The 27,587-nt window shown below is 42.6% G+C and overlaps 1 pseudogene; it reads left to right on the top strand.

Annotated features, from left to right (window-relative positions):
• The first annotated feature begins 375 nt into the window (after positions 1-375).
• On the top strand, positions 376-26,727 carry LOC126282336 (uncharacterized; annotated as a pseudogene).
• Positions 26,728-27,587: the final 860 nt, after the last annotated feature.

Here is a 27,587-nt window from a genome sequence, read left to right as displayed (position 1 = left end):
AAGGCGGATCTTATACCACTTGCACGTCAATCTGTGACATCCCGGGGTTCGAGGCCTAGCCTACAGAAGGGCCACTCTGCAAGGCACGCCGACTCCGCAATACAGGGCAATCACAGGGAATCTCCGAGGCAGCGGCGGACAACACTGGGGTAACAATTTCCGCAACGGGAGTCGCAATAAGCGGCAAATTACGAGCCCCATCACTGAGAGCAGGCTGCGGAACAGGAGGGCATTGCTGTATTACTGTCTGATCTTGTGGAGGCTGCGAAGGAGACGACCCCAATGCATTCTCGCTCTGTAGGAGGCACCCCTGCAGCAGCAGAAGTACCAAGTACTGCCTCCTCGATCTGACAGACAAACACGGCTCAGCGGAAGATGGGACAGAGGAAGAGACATATAATTCGTCACCATCCCGAGTGCGGCGCCGCTGGTAATGAACCATGGGCTGTCGTCTAAGCAATAGCAGGGACAGGTTCAGGCTTTGTTTGCAACGGCGCAAAATCACCCGCAGTGGAAATGTGAACTGCTGCATGATCGCTAGTAACCTAAAAACTCTCCGCGGGCAGTTCTGAGACGGCCACTTTCATTGCACAGAAAAGAGGTCCCCACCTACCCTATTTAAGTAATACGAATACGATAGCCACAAACTTGCAGGAGACATGAAACGTTCTTTTTGATGTACATTTCCACTGAAAATATACTGCTGTAACATCGTAGCTTGCGTTCACTTGACCAATCTCGACGGCGAATGCCTCTCACGTCACAAGATTGTGCCAAAACGTCCTTAAGATAAATATTCTCTTGCACCGGAGGAAGACTGAATATTCGAACATTCGGATAGTCTACGTCGGCATTCGCTAGCAGCATCACAGTGACCGAACTATCTCTATGCCGGAAGGGACCCTGAGTACCATGTTTTCAATTGCGATCTTGTGTACTTGTAGGGGATCTACAAATTTCACAAAGAAGACATAAATTTCAAAATCAGAGTAGGGGGTATGCACTTGGTCCGAGGTAATATGGAAAGTATCAGTTAACAAGTCACAGATTTCTTATGAACCGGGTTGCACGCTACTTATCGATTTGTCTAATGAGAAACTCACAGTATCTTTACACTCGTGGACGCCACGAGAAACAAGTGGGAACAGAATAAGCCGCAGTCAGACACGCTGTGTCGGAGCGAACATGCAAACAATGACTTGCTCGCTCGGCGCGTATGGCGGAACTGTAAGCCATCAAGACACATTGCTCAACACAGTTGCACGGATGACCCCAGCACGCCCCCCCCCCCCCCCAGACACAAATTCTCAGCTTATCTACACATTACTGATGTAGAGACCCTTGTCCATTATCCTCATTACTCGCGGCATTTCACCGATTCCCATAAGATTTTCAGCTTGGTGTGCATTTGCGCTGAAGACATTATTGGCCGCATCACCGTAGAATGTATATGTGTCCGGAAATGGACGGTACACGTGAAACCTCAACATATCATCCAGGAATACAGTACAGATCTGCATCGCATCCACCTCACACATACGTGCGATCCAATGCACGCATTCACACGTTGCATCATGGACTGCTGCGCTCTTTCACGCGTTCCGACCTCTCTCTGAATAGCGTCACAGGCGTCGTGGACACGCTGTTGAAAGGCTTGCACATCAGGAACCGGTTCAACATACACAACGCTTTTCAGATGTCCCCAGAAGTAAACGGGGGTTTAAGTCCGGTGATCTAGCAGATGATTCTGCGGGGCCACTTCGTCTAACCAAAGTCCGGCGACGGTGTTGTTGAGATATCGGTGAACTGTAACGCGGAAGTGGGGCAGTGCTCCGTCGTGCAGAAACCATATAACCAGTCGTATTGGCAAAGGCACGTTCTGAAGCAGTCCAGGCACAGTATTCCGCAGGTACGTTCCTCCGTCGAGGCGTTGTGGGATCGTAACTGGTCCAAGTATATGGCCGGCAAGAATCCCTGCCCACACATTGATGCCGAACCGATACTAATGAGGCGCCTCAAACTTTCTCCGATTACTGTCTGCAGCCCACAGACGACGACTATGTAGATTAGTGATGCCAGTTCTGGTAAGGGTTGCTTCGTCGGTAAAGAGAACTGATCACAGAAATCCCATAATTGTGATGGTCTGGTGCCAAAACCATCGACAAAAACCGCTGCTGATAATCCTTGCACTCGCTGCAGGTGATAGAGAAAGTAGCGGTTGTCATGCAGGATACACATAATCGTACATTTGGTGACACGATGTCAGCGGGCCACTTGTCTCTTGCTTGTACTAGAGTTGGTCTCAATATCCTGCATAACCCATTCGTCCAAAGTCTGGTGTACCCACAGTCCTCCGCCTCCCTGCACGTTCTTCTGTCTGAAATGACCCATCATCACACAGGCGCCCAAAAAGAGCTTGAAATGTTGTGTGATGTGATTGGTGTCTGTGAGGGTAATTGTTTTGTTATAGCGGTGCTGCCTCTCGACCGCTTCCATCTGCCTGCCCCTGCACAAACACCATGTCGGTTTGTTCCCGACGTAAATATCGGACCATTCTGCTGCTTACAGTACAGACTTTAACACACAAGGAACACACGCCACGTGGTCAGAGGAAGTCATTCCTCAGCGCCATCTACCATGGCAACTGTGCATTTCTGGAATCATATTCACAGCAACTTATTTCCTCCATTTCCGTCCCCGCAGTCCGTCTCTAACGACCAGTACTCCGACGGGACATATCCAATCTTAATTCCTTTTTTCATTTTGATCTGATGGGAGGCGTACTGAGGTAGTCCGTGCATGTACTTTGACCACTGCGTCCGAATGGCATAGCCGGCACGGTAGCTCAGCGTGTTCGGTCAGAGGGATAGCTGTCCTCTGTAGTAAAAAAACTGAGTTAATCGATCAACAACGACCTTCAACGGATGTTCTACGACGTCCGCCCCGAGCAGAAGCAACGAGCAAAAGTGAACAAAATGAGATTAAAAAAAAAGCGCCTTTAAAAAAAATGGCTTAGTGGTCAGCGCATTTGCCTAATAAGCAGTAGACCCGGTTTCGAACCCTGGTCCGGCATAAGTTTTCAATTTTCCGTATTGCATAAACAAATGCCTACTTGCAGCTAATGTCTCAAATTCCTTTGTGTCTTCGATACGATGATACAATCGTGTTTTATTGTGTTTTATTTATTTTCTAATCAAAGACCTGTTCCTTTTCGCTGCCACACCTTGAACAATTTCTGTAGGTTGTGGATGCGTGAGTGATTGATTTCAAGTGTAGCGGTGTATGTCAGAAAAGACACAGTCTAATAGTATCAACCTCACTGTGTCGTTTCATAGATATCCAATAAGATAGGGTGATGCACATTCACAACTCTCCCGCATTTTTGACTCGTTCGACTGCCTAGGTCTATGTAACGGACTACTCCTACTCAATGTGTGAAACGTTGCTCCGACTCCAACGGTCGTCCATTGGCCGGTTTTTTAAGACACTATCGTTGCAGACGTCTACTCCTGAGCGTCTGTGGTCTTCGGAAAGTGGTCCGTTGTGCTCATAGCTTCCTGTAGTTTAAAACATGGGTTGTAACGAGGGAACCGACTGCCCTCTATCGTTTTAACAGTCATTAAAGTTTTTGGTGAAGATCTCAATTTGTATTTCAAAAAAAATTTGCATACAATGCGCGAGCTTGTGATTATGCTATCCTTGTAGTACTGATCAACCACTTTCTCATTTTTTCTTTTGATTAAGTTCAACGTATCCCCCGTGCTTAATAAATAATCATGTTAGTATGCGTACTGTAGCTTTTTCCAGAGTAAATAATATCAGTGACGTTTCTCATGTCTTCGTGGTGGAATTTGTTCCTTGTGTGCTACTGACCACCACAGGTTACCGAATCCATGATTTGCTCTTAGGGAACATTCGTGTCAGATTGGGCTAAATTTAGTGAACGAAACTAATCGCTATACTTATGGCAACACTGACATGAATTAAGTGTTAACGAAATTATTCTGTGTTAACGGATTGGCTGATAACTATTTCTAACCTCAATAATCCGCCTTATCAGAAGTGATCTAGCATTCATAGTAGCACTGCCTTACGTTGAGATTCATCAGAATTAAACTTTTTTTAGTCGAATGTAATAGACTTTGGCTACTGTTGTTTGTAACATCCTGTGATCAATGAGCATTCTCGTATCGGTACAGCGTGTAGCAACTTCCACAGTTTCCTGTTGTCTGAGTGTTCGTTTGAGCCATGACACAAAATTATTCATTCACCGATAATTCCCGGAATCTGTCATGAGTTACTTATGCTGATGATAACGATAAAGAAGTTCTTTAATGTTTTCTCAAGCATGCATGTAAGGGATCGTGCAGAATTAGAAGTTTATCCCATAATGTATCCACTGTGTTTTCTGTAGTAGTAGAGCACCTTTGTAATAAATGTTCATTTGTTAGTACACGATCTATCGTTGGTCATACTCCCTCTTATCCTCTGCTTTATCTTGTAATAGATGGAATCGAGGATCGGACCCACAAACTTCCAAAACAGTTTCTTGCCTTATAAAATTAGGAAATAGATAGTTATCTCCGTCATGCACCATAAGCCTTCAAGGGCTCGATGGACACTGTGGGATGTCGAATCTATAGGGATTTCCGTTGTGCAGCTTAAATGTAAAACTATCAGTTTTCCATGGATCATTAAGCAATTTTACCACGACTTCGAGCTACACTGCACGCAGATGTTTAAGTTGCTGAGACGTTCCGTTACACTTAAGCATAGTTTACTCATACTTCTATTGTGCACAGAAAACAAATCATTCGTTAAAAGAATCATAAATGGTATAATCAGCTCTAACAACAGCATGATAAATAATAACAGTATCAAAATCATTCTTTTATTGACAAAGAACACAGTTATATAAAAACTTTGTAAAGTAAGAATAACATAATAAGAGGAAGTGTGGACCAGAGGCTACGGCAACAGAAACATGAGAAAAGATTCTGCAGGGCAATTAAAGAAGTAAATGTGAAAAGATATGAAAAATGAAAAACACGAAAAAATCGTAAATTAAAAAAAATATCAAAGTTAAAGAGAAAATAGTTCAAGATTGATTTAGTGTTTGGCAGCAGAAAAAGGCTATCATACCACCGCCGAAAGAAATCTTACTGTAAAAGAAAAGAAATATCATTTAAGGGAGTTATATCTTACGAAGGCATAACACAGCAATGTACATGGTGTTTTGAGAACGATTTAGTTTTGTAGTTGGGTAAATCTAGCATGTGTGGCAGATCATATCTTATATTTCAGTTACAATGTGACAGGTATCTCATATACTAACGAAGTACTCAATGTCTTGAAGGATGAGAAAATTACCAGAATATACACTTTGTGGTGCTCATATGGAACTTGTAGCCACTGCCACAGTCAGAATATGTCTGCATCGTCTCAATTAGAGTAAGTCTTATGAATGGATACCGGTTCAGAGTCAACTACGAGAGTAATCCCAAAAGTAAGGTCTCCTATTTTTTTTATAACTACATAGACCTGCTCATTTCTACAGTGGTTTACATCAGTTTACAACTTGAACATTTAGCTATTTTTCGACATAATCAGCATTTCTGTCGATGTATTTTTGTTGACACCGTGGCAGTTTTTGTTTGCCCATGTCATACCACGTCACAGCCATGTTGTTCAGAAAGTTATAAATCTCTTCTTTCACTTCGTCGTCGGAACTGAATCGCTTTCCGGCCAAATGTTCTTTTAACCTAGGGAACAGGTTATAGTCACTGGGCGCCAAGTAAGGACTATGCGGTGCGTTGGTGATTATTTTCCACTGAAAATGTTGTAGGAGAGCAACGGTTTGCCGAGGGATGTGTGGGTGAGCGTTGTCTTGGAGAATGTGTACGCCCTTGCTCAACATTCCTCGTCTCCGGTTCTGAATTTGTTGTTTGAGTTTTTTCAGAGTCTCACAGTACCTGTCAGCGTTAATTGTAGTCCCAGTGGTCATAAAGTCGACCAACAATACCGCTTTCCGATCCCAAAAAACGGTTTGTCATGACTTTACCGGCAGACTGTGTTTGAATTTCCGCGGCTTTGGCGAAGAAGGATGCCACCATTGTCGTGATTGTTGCTTGGTCTCAGGTGTAAAGTGGTATATCCAGGTTTCGTCACCCGTGGTAACTGAGTCCAGAAAGTTGTCCTGTTCGGCTGCAAGACCGTGAAGAAATGCGCGGGAAGCATCAACTCGTTGCCGCATGTGGTCCTCAGTCAGCATGCGTGGCACCCATTTTGCGCACACCTTCCGGCAGTCCAATGTTTCCGTTAAAATTCTGTGAGCGGTGCTTCGGGAAACCTCAGGAACCAACGTGCAAAGATCATCCAAGGTGATTCGCCGATATTCGCGGATGCTTTGCTCAACCTTCAACACTGTCTCCTCGGAAATTGACCGTCTCACGCTCCTTTGTTCGTCGTGAATTTCTGTCCGACCAGCTGCAAACTCTCTACACCACTTACGGACATTTTTGACATCAATGCACGACTCACCATACACTTCCGTCAATTGGCGATGGCTTTCAATCGGCGCAGTGCCCTTTGCGTTCAAAAACCGAATAAATGTGCGCAGTTGGCACTTGGCGGTAACATCCAACGTGAGCTCCATTCTCAACGGCTGCCGAGGCAGGACTGAGCGCCTCAGCGCGACGTGCGCATGTTTACACACAGGGCGTGAAGTTCGGTTCTTTTTTAAGAGAATAGGAAACCTTACTTTTGGGATTGCCCTCGTACCTGTAATTTTCAATACTCATGCCGTACTGAAACTCTTTGCTCCAGTTTCCACTGTCCTCAGTTTTAGATCCCTTGAAAATTGAGCCCTGAACACCGGAAGAGAACATAAAGGCTATTTACATGCTATGGCAAAGATTCTTACCCAGTTAAACTGCTCATCCATGATAGAACTCAGACTTTCAAAAGTTTTTTTTTGTTTTGTTCTTGTGGAGGTGGTGTATCGTTTAGAAGCATAGGACGAAAGTAGATACGGAAATAACAATTTCGATTTGGATACCGATGGAAATTATGCAGCCGACCGATGTGGCCGAGCGGTTCTAGGCGCTTCAGTTTGTAACCACGCATCCCCTCTGGTTGCAGGTACGAATCCTGCCACGGGCATGGATGTGTGTGCTGTGCTTAAGTTAGTTAGGTTTAAATACTTCTAAGTTCTAGGGGACTGATGACCTCATATGCTAAGTCCCATACTGCCATTTTGAAATTATGCAGAAGTGATGACTTATACACTCATCGCCATAAAAAATACTCCACCCATAAGGGGATGCTCGGTTCTCATAATACGGGGCAGTCGCTTTGCACAGCATAGGCAGCGCACACGATTCACTCTTTACTCTCGTCCGCATACTCGGCGGCCGGGAGAGGGGGGGGGGGGGGGGTGTAGAGGGGGCGGCGGTACTCGTGACGTTGAGCGTCACCGAGATAAGAACACCCCCAACAACAGTGCGATCATTGTGGAGTCGGATACCGTGTCGAAAGCATCAGGTGCAAGTTTACTACCCATTGGCTTCGCTTTAGATTGCGGTTTGTCCATCTAGGCGCTTTCGAGAAGAGACGTATCGCGTTTTAATTTTTGTGCGGACTCCACTACCGACTGCAAAGGAAGGCAATGAGTATGTGGTATGCAAAAAGAATAGCTAATTCACAGGATAAAATTAAAACCATACGGCGGTGACTTTAATTTAACCTAGATGTGTTGGTGAAAATACATGTTTAATTCCCGAGGTACGCATAAAATATCATCCGAAATCGCGCTTAACGCATTCTCTGAAAATTATGTCAATTAGTTTGTTCACGAGCCCACACGAATAGTAAACGGTTGTGAAAACACACTTGACCTCTTGGCAACAAATAATCCTGAGTTAATAACGGCATGAAAACCGATCAAGGGATTAGTGAACACAGGGATGGCAAAGCGAGATTGAATATTGTAATCCCCAAATCCCTGAAAAATAAGCGAAAAATATACCTATTCAAAAAAGCAGATAAAAATTCGCTTGACACCTTTCTGATAGACAATCACCACTCATTCCAAATTAATAATATAAGTGTAGACCAGATGTGTCTTAAATTCTAAGAAACAGCAATTGAGAGATTTATACCAAATAAATTAACAAACGACGGAGCTGATCCTCCTTGGTAAATAAAGAGGGTTAAAACACTGTTGCAGAAATAACGAAACAAACATGCCAAATCAAACAGACGCAAAATTCCCCAGGTAGGCGATCTTTTACAGAAGCTCGAAATTTAGCGTGTACTTCATTGCGATATGCTTATAACAGTTTCCACAACGAAATTTTGTCTCGAAACCTGGCAGAAAATCCAAAGAGATTCTGGTCGTATGTGAAGTATGTAAGCGGCAAGAAACAATCAATGCCTTCTCTGCTCGATAGCAATGGAGATACTGTGGAAGACAGTGCTGCCAAAGCAGAGTTACTAAACACAGTCTCCTGAAATGCCTTCAAAAAAAAAAAAAAGACGAAGTAAATATTCCATAATTCGAATAGAGAACAATTGCCAAATGAGTAACGTAGAAGTAAATATTCTCGGAGTAGTGAAGCAACTTAAATCATTTAATAAAAGCAAGTCTTCTGGTCCAGACTGGGTACCAATTACGTTCCTTTGGCAGTATGCTGATGCATTAGCTCCTTACTTAACAATCATTTATAACCGTTCGCTCGACGGAAGATCCATTCCCAAAGCCTGGAAAGTTGCACGGGTCACAACAATATTCAAGAAAGGTAGTAGGAGTAACCACTAAATTACAGACCATATAGTTAACGTCGATATGCAGCATGATTTTGTAACCTATATTGTGTTCGAACGTTATGAATTACCTCGAAGAAAACGGTCTATTGACACACAGTCAACATGTGAAACACAACTAGCTCTTTATTCACATGAAGTGGTGAGTGCTATTGGCAAGGGATTTCAGATCGATTCCATATTTCTGGATTTCCAGAAGGCTTTTGACACTGTACCACACAAGCGGTCCATAGTGAAATTGCGTGCTTATGGGATATCGCCTAAGTTATGTGACTGGATTTGTGATTTTCTATCAGAGAGGTCACAGTACATAGTAACTGACGGAAAGTCATCGACTAAAACAGAAGTGACTTCTGGCGTTCCCCAAACACTGTTATAGCCCCTTTGCTTTACCTTATCTATATAAACGATTAGCGAGACAATCCGAGCAGCCGTCTTCGGTTGTTTGCAGATGACGCTGTCGTTTATCGACTAATAAAGTTGTAAGTAGGCTGTTTAGGTTTTTATTTTGGTAACGCCACGTAGCGCTCTGTATGAAAATCGCTGGCTGTGATGTGTGCAGTCTGTGGCAGGTTTGCATTGTTGTCTGCCATTGTAGTGTTGGGCAGCTGGATGTTAACAGCGTGTAGCGTTGCTCAGTTGGAGGTGAGCCGCCAGCAGTGGTGGATGTGGGGAGATAAATGACGGAGTTTTGAAATTTGTAAGACTGGATGTCATGAACTGCTATGAATATTATGACTTTTGATGACTATTAAGGTAAATACATAGTTTGTTCTCTATTAAAATCTTTCATTTGCTAACTATGCCTATCAGTAGTTAGTCCCTTTCGTAGTTTGAATCTTTTATTTAGCTGGCAGTAGTGGCACTCGCTGTATTGCAGTAGTTAAAGTAATGAAGATTTTTGTGAGGTAAGTGATTTCTGAAACGTATAGGTTAATTTAGTCAGGGCCATTCTCTTGTAGGGATTACTGAAAGTCAGATTGCGTTGCGCTAAAACAATATTGTGTGTCGGTTTAAGCACCGTCATGTATAATTTTTCAAAGGGGACGTTTCATATGTCGACTCTTAGTCGAGGATACCTCACTGGAATCTTCTGATTTTTTCTTGTAGTTTGTGTAATTTATGTAGTTTTTGTTTATTGCTATCGCGTAATTATAGAGAGAATTTCCTTTGTAGTTGCAGTCTTTCATTTATATACAGTAAAACAGGTGTGGCATGCATGTAGTTTTGCACGAAGTATTTCGCAGCTGCGCTTGCAATCAACTAGATATTATTTTCAGTGCCATATTAATGTGTTTTCTTATTTTGCTCTTCAAATTGTGGTTTTCTGTGTTATCGTGTGAAATATTGTGACAATAATGGCGTGTGAGAAACGTACTACTAGGCTTCAAAGTAAACTGAGAAATGACAGTGAAGACGAAAGCAGTGTGTTAGCGCCGCCGAGTAATGAATTAACTAATATTCAAAGTAGTAATTTGGTAATTGTGCATAGGGAAACTGAGCGGGCGGAAAATAATGGCGTAGACAGTGAAACAAATAGTGAACAGGGAAGCATTATCGATCGATCGGTCGGCAACAGCTCGCCTCAGGAATCCGAAATGACAGGGCACAATCTTGCGAATACTGTAGATTCAGGTTTTGCGTCCTCACCGTTTTCTCAAATGAGTCAAGACACATTTTCTGCTTTTCAAAACGCGAATATTGCTGGTTCAAATGCACTGGCGAATAGCACTGAGGATCATGTTTTAGACACCAGTGCATTGTTATTGTAATTAATGCAACAAATGGGACAAAGGCCACAAATGTTAGACACAATGGAACAAAATCATCGAAAGATAGACATGATGGAACAAAATCAGAGACAAACACAGCAAAAGCTTCAAATGTTAGACGCAATGGAACAAAATCTTAAAAAGGTATACACAATGGAACAAAATCTTCCAAAGTTAGACACAATGGAGCAACACCAGAGACAAACACAGTAAAAGCTCCAAAAGTTAGACACAATGGAACAAAATTTTCGGAAGTTAGACACCACACTTGAACAAACACGTGAAGATTTAACTAATGAGTTACATGACATTGAATCGAAATGTCTGTAATGACGTAAAAACACAAATTTTTGCTCATTTTCAACCTATTTTTTCGCGGCATGAAAATGCATTACAGAATCAAGAAGCAGTCATAAAAGAACTGCAAACTATTGTTCATGAAAATCATGAGACCTTGCAAGCTAAAACTGACTCAGTTGCTTCTACCGATTCGGTTACACAACTTGCAAAAACTCAGGAAAACTTAAAGGACACAGTAGATACGATTTCAACACAAATGGACACTCTAAAACGTGGTTCAGAAAAACACACAGAGGAAATAAGTACACTATCGGAGAAAGTAGCCGAACTTTCAGATCAGTTCACTAACTTATCTACAAAGGTAGATGATGATCTGAATGACACAAGCCTTCACTGACACTGAAGAGTATGAACAAATTAGAAAATTCAAACAGAATCAAAATCAAATCAATACACAGTACAAAAGAGAGAAATCCGGGAAGTACAAGATCAGTTGGCACAAGTAATACAAGAATTACATATTTCAGAGGACACTCGCGCTCCAGTACGGGAAGAGGGACATAGAAATACGGAGCACCCACAAAATAATAACACAGGACACTTCGGATTTATGAAAGAAATTGGCAAGGCGCATTGAATTTTGAATGGAACCGCTGAAACGAAGTAACAATGAGCGATGTGCGATTCGCCGACACGATGATTGTGACTATAAGCTGTTCATTACTACACGTAAATTAAAAACATTTAAGAATTCTGGCTACGACATTCATCCACGAGCATGGCTTCATCAATTCTCTAATTTTTTTCCTCCCAACTGATCATTAGAGTATAGATTAGAATTTATGAGTGGCTACTTAGAGAATGAACCAGCTGTAAGAATGCGATCGGTCATTCACGATTGTCACGGTGAAGGAGAATTTTTTGCCTTCCTCCCAGCATATTGGTCTCAAGCTACACAAGACCGACTAAAACATAGCATCATAATGATGAAACATTTCGAACAATCTGAATTCTCCAGTTTTGGGAAATATTTTGCACAAGAATCAGTACCTGTCAAACCCATACAGCCCCTCAGAACTCATCCGCATTTGCTTAATCAAATTACCTGATCATTTACGACATATTATTTTGGCAGGACGTTCCAAAGACGACATTGAAGCTTTTCAGGGACTGTTACAAGAACTGGAAATTGACACTGCCAATCGCGGATCGCTAAAACAGGAACACAACAATTACAGGTCACATCCGGCTCAATTCCGCGATGACAGAAATAATGACTGGACACGACAAGGCTATTCTCACAACGCAAATCGTGACCAAAACGGACACCACCCGTATGACAATCACTGGTAGAATAATGGTTACAGAGAAAGATCGCATTTCCGTAGTAATGTATATGACAGAGATTACCATAGAAACAGACAATATGGGAACAAAAACAATTATTATCAAGGGAGACAGAATAACTTCAGACGCAACAGTTCAGCGCGCAGTTACGATTCAGGAAGAAATTCCCCACCACGTGACAGGCAAGAAAGAAACTATGGAATCTACCGACATGACGACAGACGATATAATCGTAAGGACGGGCCTAAATAGCTTCAGAACTGGCGAGCTTCAAATGTTGAGGTTCGCCGATGACATCGTAATTCTGTCAGAGACAGCAAAGGACTTGGAAGAGCAGTTGAACGGAATGGATAGTGTCTTGAAAGGAGGATATAAGATGAATATCAACAAAAGCAAAACGAGGATAATGGAATGTAGTCAAATTAAGTCGGGTGATGCTGAGGGAATTAGATTAGGAAATGAGACAATTAAAGTGGTAAAGGAGTTTTGCGATTTGGGGAGCAAAATAACTGATGAGGGTCGAAGTAGAGAGGATATAAAATGTAGACTGGCAATGGCAAGGAAAGCTTTTCTGAAGAAGAGAAATTTGTTAACATCAAGTATAGATTTAAGTGTCAGGAAGTCGTTTCTGAAAGTATTTGTATGGAGTGTAGCCATGTATGGAAGTGAAACATGGACGATAAATAGTTTGGACAAGAAGAGAATAGAAGCTTTCGAAATGTGGTGCTACAGAAGAATGCGGAAGATTAGTTGGGTAGATAACATAACTAATGAGGAAGTATTGAATAGGATTCGAGAGAAGAGAAGCTTGTGGCACAACTTGAGCAGAAGAAGGGATCGGTTGGTAGGACATGTTCTGAGGCATCAAGGGAACACCAATTTAGTATTAGAGGGCAGCGTGGAGGGTAAAAATCGTAGAGGGAGACCAAGAGATGACTACACTAAGCAGATTCAGAAAGATGTAGGTTGCAGTAGGTACTGGGCGATGAAGAAGCTTGCACAAGATAGAGTAGCATGGAGAGCTGCATCAAACCAGTCTCAGGACTGAAGACCACAACAACAACAACAACAACAACAACAAGCTGATGCTATATGAGGAATTTGATTATGCTACGTTGAAAAGTCCCCTTAGAAAAATTATACAAGACTGTGCTTAAACTGACACACAATATTATTTTAGCGCAACGCAATCTGACTTTCAAAAATCCCTATAAAAATGGCCCTGACTAACATTAACCTATACGTTTCACAAATCACTTACCTTACAAAAATCTTCGTTACTCGAACTACTGCAATACAGCGAGAGCCACTACTTCCAGCTAAATAAAAGATTCAAACCACTGAAGGCACTAACTGCTGATAGGCATAGTTAGCAAATGAAAGATTTTGATAGAGAACAAATAATGTATTTACCTTAATAGTCATAATATATATAGCAGTTCATGACATCCAGTCTTACAAATTTCAAAACTCTGCCATCTCTCTCCCTGCATCCACCACTGCTGGCGGCTCACCTCCAACTGCGCAACGCTACGCGCTGTTAACATCCAGCTGCCGCTGCCCAACACTACAGTGGCAGACAACAATGCAAACCAGCCACAGACTGCACACAGCACAGCCAGTGATTTTCATACAGAGCAATACGTGGCGGCGGCGTTACCAATATAAGAACCTAAACAGCCTACTTACAACGTATTTGTTATGATGAAATATTGAAGAAGTGTCGACGAATATGTATATGTATAATAAGGTAAGGAATAATGAGTAGTGGTTAGGAACTCTGATTTGTGGAGAAGAATGTTGGAAACCAAGAATCGTACTTTAGAATTATGAAATGGGTGTACAGTTGTGAATGTATCACAATGCCACTGAAAATTTTTCGGACACTGTTGTATTTATAGGATTTTGTTTCTACACATTTGTAACGCAAATTCTTGACCTGTGAAATTTTTTATATGAGATTGTCACTGTAGCGCAAACTGCTGTCGTAAATATTTCGGTAGGAGAGTTAAGTGACCTTCACGTAATGCGTGGTGGGCACACAGCTGCGCGATAGTCACCTGGAAAAAACCATTAGTATGTGCCTTTCAGAGGCAAGGTGGAAAAAAAGAGACCATTAACCTCGCTATTGACATTCCTTTGTAGAAAGCATCGCAAATACCACACGCTCATTAGTTGGAGAGTATCTTACATCTGCACACCTGATTATGACAAGCGTCTTTCTACGAGAGTTGAGATAATTTCTACTAACTTACGAAATGCCACATAGCTTCTGAATGATGTCTTTATGCTTTGCTTTGCGTAATTGCTTATTTCATTTGATATCTGTTTTCCAGCTGTGGTGCAGCATTGGTTTTATAAAATAAACTTAAATGCATTTGTGCATTTGCTAATGTGAACACTTTCTGTCAACAGATCTATTAAATAATTATTTTATAATCCGCATACTTCGAAAAAGGAGCTCTTGGAATGGAAAGAACAATAAGAAGGGTTTAATAACAGTAACTGCATATATAATTTTCTTTTCAAGTACTTGTTAATTTTTTTGGTAGAGTAAGTTACCGTGATGCATCACTCTAGTGTTAAGTTGTGACATAGGTATTAAACATGGCCATTTTTACTGTAATATTTTTTCTGCTTGAGCTTTGTAATGTTTATTGCATTTGCTGCTGCTGTGTGCCAGGCATAGTGCTACTGAATTTCACTTTGTATTACACTGTTAAGCGAGCTTTACTACTGCTTTATTTTTCTTTTTGCTGCACATTGGCTTATACTAGTGATAATGTTGCATTTGCTTTGCTAAATATATATATATATATATATATATATATATATATATATATATATATATATATATATATATATATATATATTGCTGCTTGCTTTATCAATTTCCATTTTTTGTCATTACTGTTTGTGTTAATCGTTTTGCACTGCTGCATTACCTCGTCACTTAGTTTAGCATCTGAGCTCAGTAGATTTAAGTTAGCTTACGATGGGGTAGGGTATATAAGTGAATGAGTTGCGATGAACTGGAAGAAATGCATTGAGAAGTTTTACAAAAAAAGTACAGAAAGCAGGTATAGATAGCACCTTTTGAAATAATGAAGAACGAAGGGAGACCTCCAAGAAGTAAAGAATGTTTTGTTTGCAAGATACTGCAGTAAAACAAACCCTGTTCTTTCCCTTCCTGTTATTCTGCTATGGGGTTGTGTACACTTGTATATTTGTGTTCTCCCTGTCTTTATGTGTTTATCTGATGTGAGTTACATTGTAGAATTTTTCTGATAATATGTTATTTACTTTGTAAAGATGTTTAGACATTATTTATTCTGTTTTGTTGCTCATATGTGAAGGTGATGTTTCAAAAGTTATTCTGACCTTTATGTATTTACTTATGTCATAATTCCTGTAACGCTGATGTATATATTTATTTCTATTCTTTTGTAAAGCCCACATTACTGCAAATGTTGTCTGTACTATTATGTTCTTTAAAGATATATTTTGTACCTTTGTAATTGTATTCTTATGTTGTAAATTTATAACTGTATAGATACCAGTTCTTCAAATTAAGTTTCATTTCACTGCACACATTTCTGTTGGTCATAGTATATGGACAATATGTGAGAAGTAGGGACTGATAGAGTCTGCACGTGTGTTAATAATTCATGGACTTGCTATATTATCCGCAAAACTCTTCAATGGTGATTGTGCACCTGCACAGTCGCAACAGATGGCTGCTGGCCGTCTCTACAAGGACTGCAATGGGTCTGCATCTTTGATGGCCCACCAATACCATAATTTCTACAAGGACTGAAGTGAGTCTGCACCGCTGGTGTCCCACCACTACCGTAATCTCTACCAGGACTACAGTGGGTCTGCTCTGTGACGATGTACCTACCAATATTTCTCAAAACTTCGACTGACTCTGCTGTGGGTTTGCTCTGTTGTGGCCCATTACCTGACTGAATGTCAAGAGTCAGCATTGTCTTTCCATTGGAAGGACGGCACTACTTCTTCAAGACTGCATGGAATCCACTACTTCCACGTGCATTCTCTTTTACTGCTCAGACTTTGGAGAAAAAAAAACACTGTAATTTTACTGTGATGAATGATTGGGACTGTCTTTATGGACTGTGAGAAAATTTTAGCTTTTGACCAACATTGTATCAATAAGTGTGTGCATTTGATTTCTTTGTTATTGTAATTATGAAAATTATTTTCATATCTGTATTGGCCACTGCCCAAAACAAATTGTAAACTTTTTTGTGGGGAGCATGGGGGCTATGTAAGTAGGCTGTTTAGGTTTTTATATTGGTAACGCCACGTAGCGCTCTGTATGAAAATCACTGACTATGCTGTGTGCAGTCTGTGGCTGGTTTGCATTGTTGTCTGCCATTGTAGTGTTGGGCAGCTGGATGTTAACAGCGCATAGCGTTGTGCAGTTGGAGGTGAGCCGCCAGCAGTGGTGGATGTGGGGAGAGAAATGGCGGAGTTTTGAAATTTGTAAGACTGGATGTTATGAACTGCTATATATATTATGACTTTTGATGCTTATTAAGGTAAATACATTGTTTGTGCTCTATTAAAATCTTTCATTTGCTAACTATACCTATCAGTAGTTAGTGCCTTCCGTAGTTTGAATCTTTTATTTAGCTGGCAGTAGTGGCGCTCGCTGTATTGCAGTAGTTCGAGTAACGAAGATTTTTGTGAGGTAAATGATTTCTGAAACGTATAGGTTAATTTAGTCAGGGCCATTCTCTTGTATGGATTACTGAAAGTCAGATTGCGTTGCGCTAAAACAATATTGTGTGTCATTTTAAGCACAGTCATGTATAATTTTTCAAAGGGCACGTTTCAAAGTCATTAGAAGATCACCAAAGTGCAGAACGATTTAGAAAAGATATCTGAATGGCAAAGTACTGATGCTATATTGTGTTCTCATCGACCCTCTGTCCATAATTATCTTGTATAAATGGAGATGATGTTGTAACTACTGATGGCGCCTTTGGCACGATTGTTTTATGTATCTCCATGATTTTAGTGTATTTCACTTCTGATGAAGGTATATGTAGATATACCGAAACCATGGTCTAGGAGTTTAATACATCTTTATCCTGCCATTGTTTGGCTGTTATCACTTACAGTGAAGAAATTCAACAGTTGCTGTTTCAAAAATGGTTCAAATGGCTGTGGGCACTATAGGACTTAACATCTAAATAACCTAAGGAATTCACACACTTCCATGCCCGAGGCGGGATTCGAACCTGCGACCGTAGCGGTCGTGCTGTTCCAGACTGTAGCGTCTAGAACCGCTCGGCCACCCTGGCCGGCCGGGGAACATAGTGGCGAGTTAAACTGATGTGCTACCCCCTCAATTGGCCAGATCTGAACCCGATCAAACGGATCTGGGATATGACTGAAAGTGGTGCCAGAGTTTGTTGTCCACCTTACGGGATTTTATGGGAGTGAGGTGGCTTGTGTGTGTAGATGTAGCACCAACTCCCTCCAGCGGCCTACCAAGATATCAATGCTTCCATACCATGATGAGTCGCCGCTGTTACTGGTGCGAAAGGTGGACATATTCTAGGTGGTCACAATGTTATGGCTGATTAGTGCATATATACAAAGTTTGTGCCAATCATAGATGACGCTGTTGTGTGCAGTGAGGTGACATCATTTGCAACGGCCGTGCCACAGTGGATACACCAGATCCCAGTCAGATCAGCGAAGTCAAGCACTATAAGGCGTGGTGACTGCTTGGATAGGTGACCGTGTGACACTCCATTTCTTTTCACATTCGTCAGTCATTAGCAAAAACACCCTATTAGTGCGTCAGCATCACTAAAATAAATTACGGTGGTTAGGCGTTGACCCTTGATCTACAACAGAACACATCGGTGTTTACCTGTGCAAAATTTGTTTAGATTCCGTATTTTTTTTTCAATGGAAGGCACTGGTTTACATAGAATGTGACATGACAATCTCAGGACAGTTGTCAAGATAACGTATTACGTCCTGGTTAGCAGAAATAATCTTGAACTCAACAATATAAAATGTTAAGAGAAGGTTCTCTACAGGTTTTTCTTACACGTAGACAGTGAAGCACTGTCAGAGTTAGCCAATATTATGTCAAATCATCCGATACCGGTTCCAAGTTCGGTACTATTTAGGGTGTAAATCAAGTCTATGGAGAATGATTAATTTTTGTCACAAGATTTGCAAAAGATCACTCAAGGTTTCTTATGTTCACGGTGGACGCAAGCTGGTGATCCAACAATTTTACGCCTCTGCCAGCGGCATTTACCTTTACATGCGACGTGCTGTCGGCTGCATGGCTCCTCTCGCCCTCTGATAGTTCTATAAAAAGCTAATCAAAATCTTTACTGTTTTTATCAGCTGAAATCGCCCTATGTTTCTCGTTAGGTAATAAAACATGCACTCTTTCCTAGTCTGGAAAATATGGCGATATGCACGTGCATAAATGGAGCAGCGTGTATACTTCAACGTCCTCTCAGTTCTCGCAAGAACACTTAACTACGTGGCTGTTTCGTTTCTCCACTGTCGGAGCTCAACGAGTCTTTAGCTAACTTCTAGCTGAATATCAGCCTAAGTGAACGCAGTGTTCACACAAAATTCTTCTTTTGGCGTCGCACAGAGCGTGATGCGCCTTGTTCTATATAGTGGTTCAAAGGAAAATCCCCGAAGTTTTCGGTGTTCCGTCTTCCGTAGCAAATTGTCCCTCACCTGTGTCCTTTCACGCTTCGCGTCACGGCCTTTTCAGACCAATGGAAGCATTCCTTTCATCTCGTGGAAACTACCTCCGCCAAACGCAAAGGGCCTACCTTTAAGCTGCAGCGAAATACCGCCACTTATACTCTTTCCTAGTTTATTTCAGCCTATCGGACATTTTGTGTCCTCTCCTGACGCCTACAAATTACATCCGTACATCACGAGAGCACCACGGACCTTTCACATGATCATTAACTGCGCCTCTCTTTTAACTGCGTCTCTGGCCTGTCTGTATCCATTTGGAAATTGCCCAACGCAATTTTCTAAAAAATGTTCTCCGTCACAGGCAGTGCTGTGCCGCAACCTACTCCCCTCGATGTATCGCCTGGCGCCTTTGTTGTCTCTCTCGATGTGGGTTACCGACCCCTGTTAGAAGCCTTCCATTGTATTGCGAACCATGACAGCGCAACTTGAGTCTGTCCCAAACTAAAGCGTTTCTTCCAGCAGCTTTTTTCACCTTTTGCTCATTAACATCCAGGATTTGGGTTCGATGTGTTAATACTGTCGAATCCACTGTCATCCATTTGCTTTACATACTATACATTTCGATAGGCAGATGTGCTTACAATCGCTGAAGTATGTCAGGTGACATACCCATCTACTTATTGCGATGTATAAAATCTTATGTAAGGTGCGAAATTAGCATTCATTCAGGCTGCCACTTTACAACCGTCCGGGTACGCCGCATGCTGTTGACAATTTTCCCTAGGAAGGTTGGCGACCTTCAGTATCTGGTCACCGGTCTTTGCGCCAATGTCCTGGATTCAGTTCCACACCTCTCTGCAATCTCTCATGGAGTGAAGGCAGGTGACACAGTAGATGGTGATCCATCCATCAGATGGGGTTGTTTAGCTCATCGGGCTCCTTGGTGCCATTTGTGAGCTGTAGGCTATGTTCTGGCACCGGATTTAACCCTCACTCTTCGCTCTCTAATCATCATACAATACAGACATTATACCAAAGTACATACATACCCATTACAGTTAAATATGCTTAACCGTTATGCTTAAACAACACAAACTCTCACACTTCATGGGGAGCGAAGGATAGAAAACACCTATCCAAATAATTCGGCCGCACCTGCCCATTGGCATGTACCAGACTTTCATGCCGTACTATTAGAAACTTGTCATGAAATGTACAGAAACTTGCAGATGATTGGACTACAAAGATTTCAGTCAACGTCCACATTTTTTTACACCAGTTTCGGTAGATTTGTTATTTCCGGTAGCCTATATTAATTCTTGGTGTTTCACTATGTTTTGATGATATCAAATTTGAACATGGTCAGTAGGATCCAGATACGACGACTGTGGCAGCATCCAGTTTCATGTCATATACAGGTCAGTAATCATGTAATACTGGTCGAAGAAACTTTGTGTGTTAGCGGTGGAGTGCTATTTTCGCTACGACGAATGTGTCTTGCGTTTGCAAGTGACTTTCGAAGGCATTTCATGATTCATCCCCGATATCCAGTTCCTGCTCGTGGAAAAATTTTGAACTGGGTAAGAAAATTATGTGCGGTCAACCGGCCTTCGGAAAACCGTCTGAACTCCATGCCAGGCTTGTACCCATGGGGTTATTTGAAGGTGAGGGTGTACTCCCACCGGACGAGCAGCTTGAAACAGTTAAAAGACCGAATTCATGATTAAATCTCCAGGATTCCTCTAGCAGTTACAAAAGATGTTTTTAAACACAGGATGAAACGACTCACGTATTGTGTAAACGCGAATGGTCGTCATTTGTCTGATGCAGTATTTAGTAAAAGTGAATAAATGTTGTAGCTTGAGTGAATTATTTAACTTTCTTTCGAATTTAGTCTGTGTCTTATTCAAATTTGAAATCGTCCAAACATTGTGAAGCAGCATCTCCACAACATTACTACTAAGGGACATATTTATCTCGGACTCTTTGTACATCCTACTTGTCATAAAAGAAAGTAGTACACCTGTGTACCCATCGTAATTTACGTTATTGCTGTTTCCATGCCCTTCCAGGGTCATGGAGGAATCAATCGAAATCTCGTTGGTGACAAAATTCCATTTATAGGCGACTAAGTACTTCTGTTATCTATTGCTACCTCTTGGGCACCAATACACATTTGAAATTTGAGATACAGTTGAAGTATTGCTTTATAAAACGTTTCGCAGATTACGCAAATGACACTGTAATGAAGTTTCCTTCTCAGAATACAGATGTTCGTGCTTTATAAGTTTTATTCGCGTATGCCCTTTAATTTATGTGTGGGGTGCGTAGGGATACTGAGGACGCTGTTTAAAAGCTGACGCTAGTACACAATGCAAATCAACTGCGCCAGTTTAAATGTTTGTGATTCAGCGTGGCGAGTAAGTACTCTGTTGTTGTGCAGTGACCGCAACAGTTTATTGTTTCTCTGCTCGTTACTGGCGCAGAAGTGGTGCAACCCAAAACGTTCTCTTGCAGCCTTCTCTGCGGTATCGCCTTTAAACCTCTTGTCTTGCAGGCCTGCGGCTCAAGGCTCTTTTGTTCTACTAGCCGACGTTTTTAACTTGCAGCCCCTTAATATTTTCTAAAGCCGATCCGAGTAAGCACATGGTAGAAGGCAGCGCTGCCATAAAACGAGTGGATTCCTAGCGGGCGATAAAAATGAAGGAAAACGGCGGCTTACTGCCAGGATGCAGACGTAGATGGTGGCTGTGGCGCATTGATGGTAAGAGCTTAGGTTCGACTCCTGATACAGCACAGAGTTGTAATCCGCCAGAAATCCACACACTGCTGCGGAGTGAAAAATGCATTCTGGAAACAATCGCCTAGGCTGTGTCTAAGCCAGATCCACCTGATATTGTTTCTTCCAGAGGTAGTGGTTCAGCAAATTATACAGGACAGTTCAGGTTTGGGAAGTACGAAAGAGATATTCGCAGAAATGAAGTTGTGAAAATAGGTCATGAATCGCATGTGCGTAGCTAAGTGGTCTTGGTAGAATTTGACGACAACTAAAAAAGCATTTTAGGTAGTGTGAGTAGTCGCTTTCTATGCTAGTGTGTATGGAGCTAGATTAGAGGTCTCAACGAGAAACTCAGCGTCTGAATTACTTTAGAATTCACTTCGTCTGTGAATTGTGAAACCATCAAATATTTCGGAAATGGCGAGTGAAACCTGGTTGGTTGGTACTCAGAGAGCGCACAGGATAAGATTACGATTGTGGATAGGGCAGTAAACAGTTACTGTGAGTTGAGCAATCAAACACACAACTTTATTTTTCTAAGAACCACGTATTTACACACTGCTTTAAAAGATCACAACTAGACAATACTGCTGAAGGCCTAGTTAATGAAACCTTGAGATGCTTTCTGGGCCGAAGGCCCAAAACCACACACAAAACAAGAAAAGCTGAAGGCCTGGCTTAGAAATCAAAAGCAATTAAAAATAGAAGGTAAATTTAAAAAATTCAATTGGAAACAATTAGCTACTGAAAGCCAACAGTACACATCTGACGGACAACTATAATTAAAACTCATTAAGGAACAATTTTTTCTAACCAACAAATTTCTTTTTAAACTTACAACAGAGTGGCTGAAAGGGTAATTAAAGAAATATTAACTTATTGCACGGCTGAAGGCCACAAACAAATTTGAAACAATGGCTGAAGGCATGAACAAAACGTCAGACAAACAATTTAAAATAAACCCCTTCCTTCTCATACACATGGCTGAAGCGCTCATTAAAAGGGGTTCACGTAAATCATCAGCTGAAAGCCACACGTAACACATCGAACAACTAACGGCTGAGGGCCTGGCTTACAATTTCAGAGAACAAATTTTAAGTAAAACATACTTTAAAAAAAGCAAGCAACAGTAATGAACCGTGGTTTTACTTTCAAAATCTTTTCTTAAATAATTTACTTTATTTACTAGCGATTCGCCAAGAACATTAACACATTTAATCACACAGGTGAGCGTGGAAGTAGTTGCCAGGGGGTAACTAATGAAAATGAAATTACCTTTAACAAATGGGAATTTTATTCATAAAAGCCTTTTCAAAAACAGATTTAAAATTTATAAGCAGAAAAGCACCCTCGAAATATCAAGTTACAATTTCATTTAGAGGCAGAAAGAACAGCATTGACAGTATGAGCCTTCGAGCTGAGAAGCTGGCCGCTTCCTCTCAACATGGCTGCAGTCACGACCGGCCACAACAACCTTTGAAAGATTACATTGGTGTAAATCTGCAATACACCAGATTACTTTAAACTAAAAATTTTAACAACTCACACAAACACATTAACTATGCACCCCGTAAAAGGGATGGAAATGGTACAAACACTCACACTAAGAAATTGTTTGCCACCGAACGTGCAATTTGTTTTTAAAAGGACTCTTACGGTGGGTGGAAAGCTGGCAACTTTATAAAAATGACTATTTAAATAAAACCCATGAAATTCAGATTTACATAAAATGTACAACGTGCTAAACATTACACATATGGCGCCTCGCAACATGAAAGATGAAAGCCAAGATAAAAACATATTTCAGGAATTCGGCCTTTACACCTTAATTCTATAAATTCGTTAACACCGAATCCGATTAACATGACAAGGACAGCTATTAACGTACGGCAGACCGATAGAGAGACAGACAAACACTACCTGCCTAACAAATGCGGACGTAAGACAAACGAGCAAGCTGGGGACGACAGACTGTCCAAGAACACAACAAGTAAATGAAACCACATATCTCCAATCAAATGGTTCAAATGGCTCTGAGCACTATGGGACTTAACATCTTAGGTCATCACTCCCCTAGAACTTAGAACTAGTTAAACCTAACTAACCTAAGAACATCACACACATCCATGCCCGAGGCAGGATTCGAACCTGCTACCGTAGCAGTCGCGCGGTTCCGGACTGCGCGCCTAGAACCGCGAGACCACCGCGGCCGGCCATATCTCCAATCACTTAGCTTTTAATAAACTGAGATGTCTGGCGAAAACCTGGTGCAGCACGCCCAAAACGCTCTCCCGAACCATCCGCTGCCAGTCGCTTCAACGGACGCAGGAACGCGCGACGATCTCCCGTCTCACGGCGTCGCAGCTCGCGTCGGCCAGACCGATGTCGTGGGTAGACTCCTATTGCTCTCGTGTCGGCCGCGAAGCCACTACCCCTCGCTATATGGCGCGGTCCACTGGACTGACGTGGCCACCTCACATGCGCCGACGCTCAAGACGGACAAGGCATCTTGTGTCCCAGTGCACGAACGACCAGCCGACAGATCCTACCGACCTGAAGGATCGATCCGAACGACAGACATCCTGGCTCTCCAGACGGCAGACCGACATTGACTAAGCGATCACTCGGTCGGACCCACCCCTGCAAAGGAAACATGGCCTCATTCTACCCAACATCCCTGCCCCGGGAAGAGACCGACATACCGATGAATCAAACCGCCAATGTCCATTGCCTGAACAAACTCGAGCAGGCTGGCGGCCTAACACATACTACTCCAGACGACAGACAGACACTGACTGCCCCGCACTGACCCGGATGACCAACTGACCAACTCGCGGAGACTGACAGACTGCGACTGAACCTTTGCTTTCTTTTTGTTTATTGTAATTTTAAAACCTGTACAACAAGCAGCCTGTCAGCAGCGTTCTATGCTGCTCTTCAGACAGAGGATACACAATGAGGAAATACAGAAAGATTATACGTAGGTTACAGAATTGTCGGCATGAAAACAGTTGACACAGAAAGACAAAACGGAGCCGTTCACACTCGACGAGAATCCACACGTGAAACTGTTGCTACGACGCACAAACACTGAAGACGACGACGGCACAGGTGAACGACGGAGTTCGACGGTGAACACTGAACACTAAACACGACGGCACACACGAGACACTGATGGCGATGATCTCCGGCGCGTGGAAGTCCACGTAGCGTGTGCGAGTCCGGGGACCTGGCAAGAGGGGAAGAAGGGCGGGGGTTGGAGAGGGGAGAACAAAGACGCCAATGGCTGAGGAGATGGGAGGAGGAGTAGAGGGACAGGGGGAAGGAAAGCCCAGGGGAGGAGTGGGGAGAAAGGGAGGAGGGAGGGAGGGTGCCCAAAAGAACAGAGATAGGAAGAGGGAAGGAGGATCAAAGTTGATTGGAGGGGTATATGGAGGGAAGGAGGACATCATCAGGGAGGGGGAGCTGGCGGAAGCCACCTTGGGAGAGGGTAAGGAGGGTAGAGAGATGGAGACTGGGTGGGAGGTGGGAGTAAGGGCGCGGCAGCGGGCGGGGCGGGAGAGGATGGGCAAGACAAGCGGGTGAGGAGGATCGAGTTTGAGGGAGTTGTACAGGATCCGTATCCTCTCAAAGAAAAGAAGGAGGTGGGGGAATGGAATGAGATCGTAACCTTTGCCGAGCTCATAGCGCCCCTTAAATGCATGTGAACAAGCAATTTTTCCCCTTTCCCACCAAGGGGAGACACCAAAGCTACGATTGCCACAGCGGCGCCAACGTCAGAAATGGAGGGCGACTGTTTTAGAGTACGCGCTGCAGCGCGCTCTTCAAAACAGCAGATTTTACCACGGCTCAAGTCAGTTTAATTATTTATCACATTACAGGAAGACGGCTGCCAGATTTCGCCGACTCCAACACATCATACACTACTGTTAACCCGAACGGCCCAGTGAGCAACAACCCGCAAATGAACGAAGAGATGTCACAATAGTTGAGGTTTCATAACAGGTTAACTGATCACACAACGTCAGCGTCCAGGTTCGGTGGCAACGAACTTTGTTGCTCTCGCAGCCAGCGCCTCACGATCCGACAGCGTGTGCATGCCGCCAGTGGTCCCGGCCTGGCATGGTGAGCCTGGTGCTAAATCCCTACTGACTGACCATCACACACACCACCACCACCCAAAAATACTAGCGGTCACCAAAGATAGTACAACAGTGCTAATAACGATAAGCGCTGCTGCTGCCACTCGAGGAGGCAAGCCAGCAACTTCGTTATGCCAGTAAGTAAGGAAGAAACAAGACTCCACTCAATGTGACAAAATGCCAAAGAACAAACGGCATGAACGCGAGCCGCACACGGCTCAGCGAGTGATACGAAATTTGTCAGCGTTGGTGTGGCCCTGCTCTATTTTTTCAGTTTCGTCAGTTGGGAATCACCGTTGTGATGCTCTGCAGTATTCAGCGATGGATGTACGCAAGGAGCTGACATGGTCGAACCCTTTGCATTCATGTTGAAAGAACAAATACAGAGCCAATGCATCTGTGGAATACGTAGCAATAGGTGCATATTTTTCAAAGGGTTGTGTCAACAGGCTAGCATTTGTCAAGATCTTTATTGACAACTTAAAACGAGGAACGCGATCATGCTATCAGACTAACAGATTCTTTGCTGATGCATGGTGAAACCCTTTGGGACATAAAGAGTACCTCTATCAACAGAGCTGGTATGGAAGGATGTCGTCATTTCGAGGGGAATGTAACTGTTGGTTTAACATCTGTGAGTAACGAATGTGAGTCCCCAAAGTAGAAGGGTCAGAAACGTGACGCTGGCATTAAGCCTTTGCGTAAGACAAAGGATTCATTCAACAATTACCATCCGGTAGATTACCTCGCTGGGTTATATCTCGAGCAACAATGACACAGTCATCATGACCTTGCTGGAAAAATGTACATCCTTCTAAACAATTCTTGTTTCATAAGAAATTACTGAACGGGGGGTGCACTTGCTTTTGGTTAAGTTATTGCAATCAACTTGTTAGGTGTCAGGCAAATCCAACACCTTACATGAAAACCCTGACATAATAAGCAAATCTACTAGTATGTCACATAGCTCTGAATAAATCGTGACATTAAATTAACCAAAGTAATACGAGTAACGAGTGAGCAAATGGAATACCACAGACTAACACAAGAATGCCTAAATGCATGTCGTACCTTCCCACCGTGAGGCAGACGCAGTTCCGAGGGGAGAAACGAGGACAGAAGTCGAGAGCAGAACCGTGTTAAACTAGAAGGCCCTACGATAAGGGAGGGGCTGGACATCCACGCCACCAGACTACCTGTACGACTACACAACCCGCACGTTTCAACGTGAGGCTTTTTCGCGTCTCAGGTGCGTCAAGGACAACCCCCAGCCCATGTTAAAAGCTAGAGCCCTCCAGAAAAGCAGTATAGATCTTACGATAACACAAAAAAGGGCCACTACCACCCGCAAGTTTTAGCGTGAGACTTTTTCGCGTGTCTGTTACATTAGGACAATCCTCCAGCCCATGTTAAAAGATAGAGCCCTCCAGAAGAACAGTATAGATCTCACGATAACGCTAAAAGGACCACACCAGCTGCAGGTTTTAGCGTGAGACTTTTTAGCGTCTCTGTTACGTTGCAAACTTTAAAAAACATTGACCCACCACGAAAAGTATAACATTTCTCATTGGATAGACAGAATTTTTGTAGGCGGAGCTTAAGGTTAACATTGAGACCCTGATTGGTCAGATGAAAACATAGCCAGATAGTTTTTTTTAAATAACTTCGGTAAATTGCAGTAAGGAGAAGTTAAGAGAGAGTTGGTTC

Source organism: Schistocerca gregaria, chromosome 7 (assembly GCF_023897955.1).
Source record: "Schistocerca gregaria isolate iqSchGreg1 chromosome 7, iqSchGreg1.2, whole genome shotgun sequence".
NCBI lineage: Eukaryota > Metazoa > Arthropoda > Insecta > Orthoptera > Acrididae > Schistocerca > Schistocerca gregaria.
This window is presented reverse-complemented; position numbering and strand designations above follow the sequence as displayed.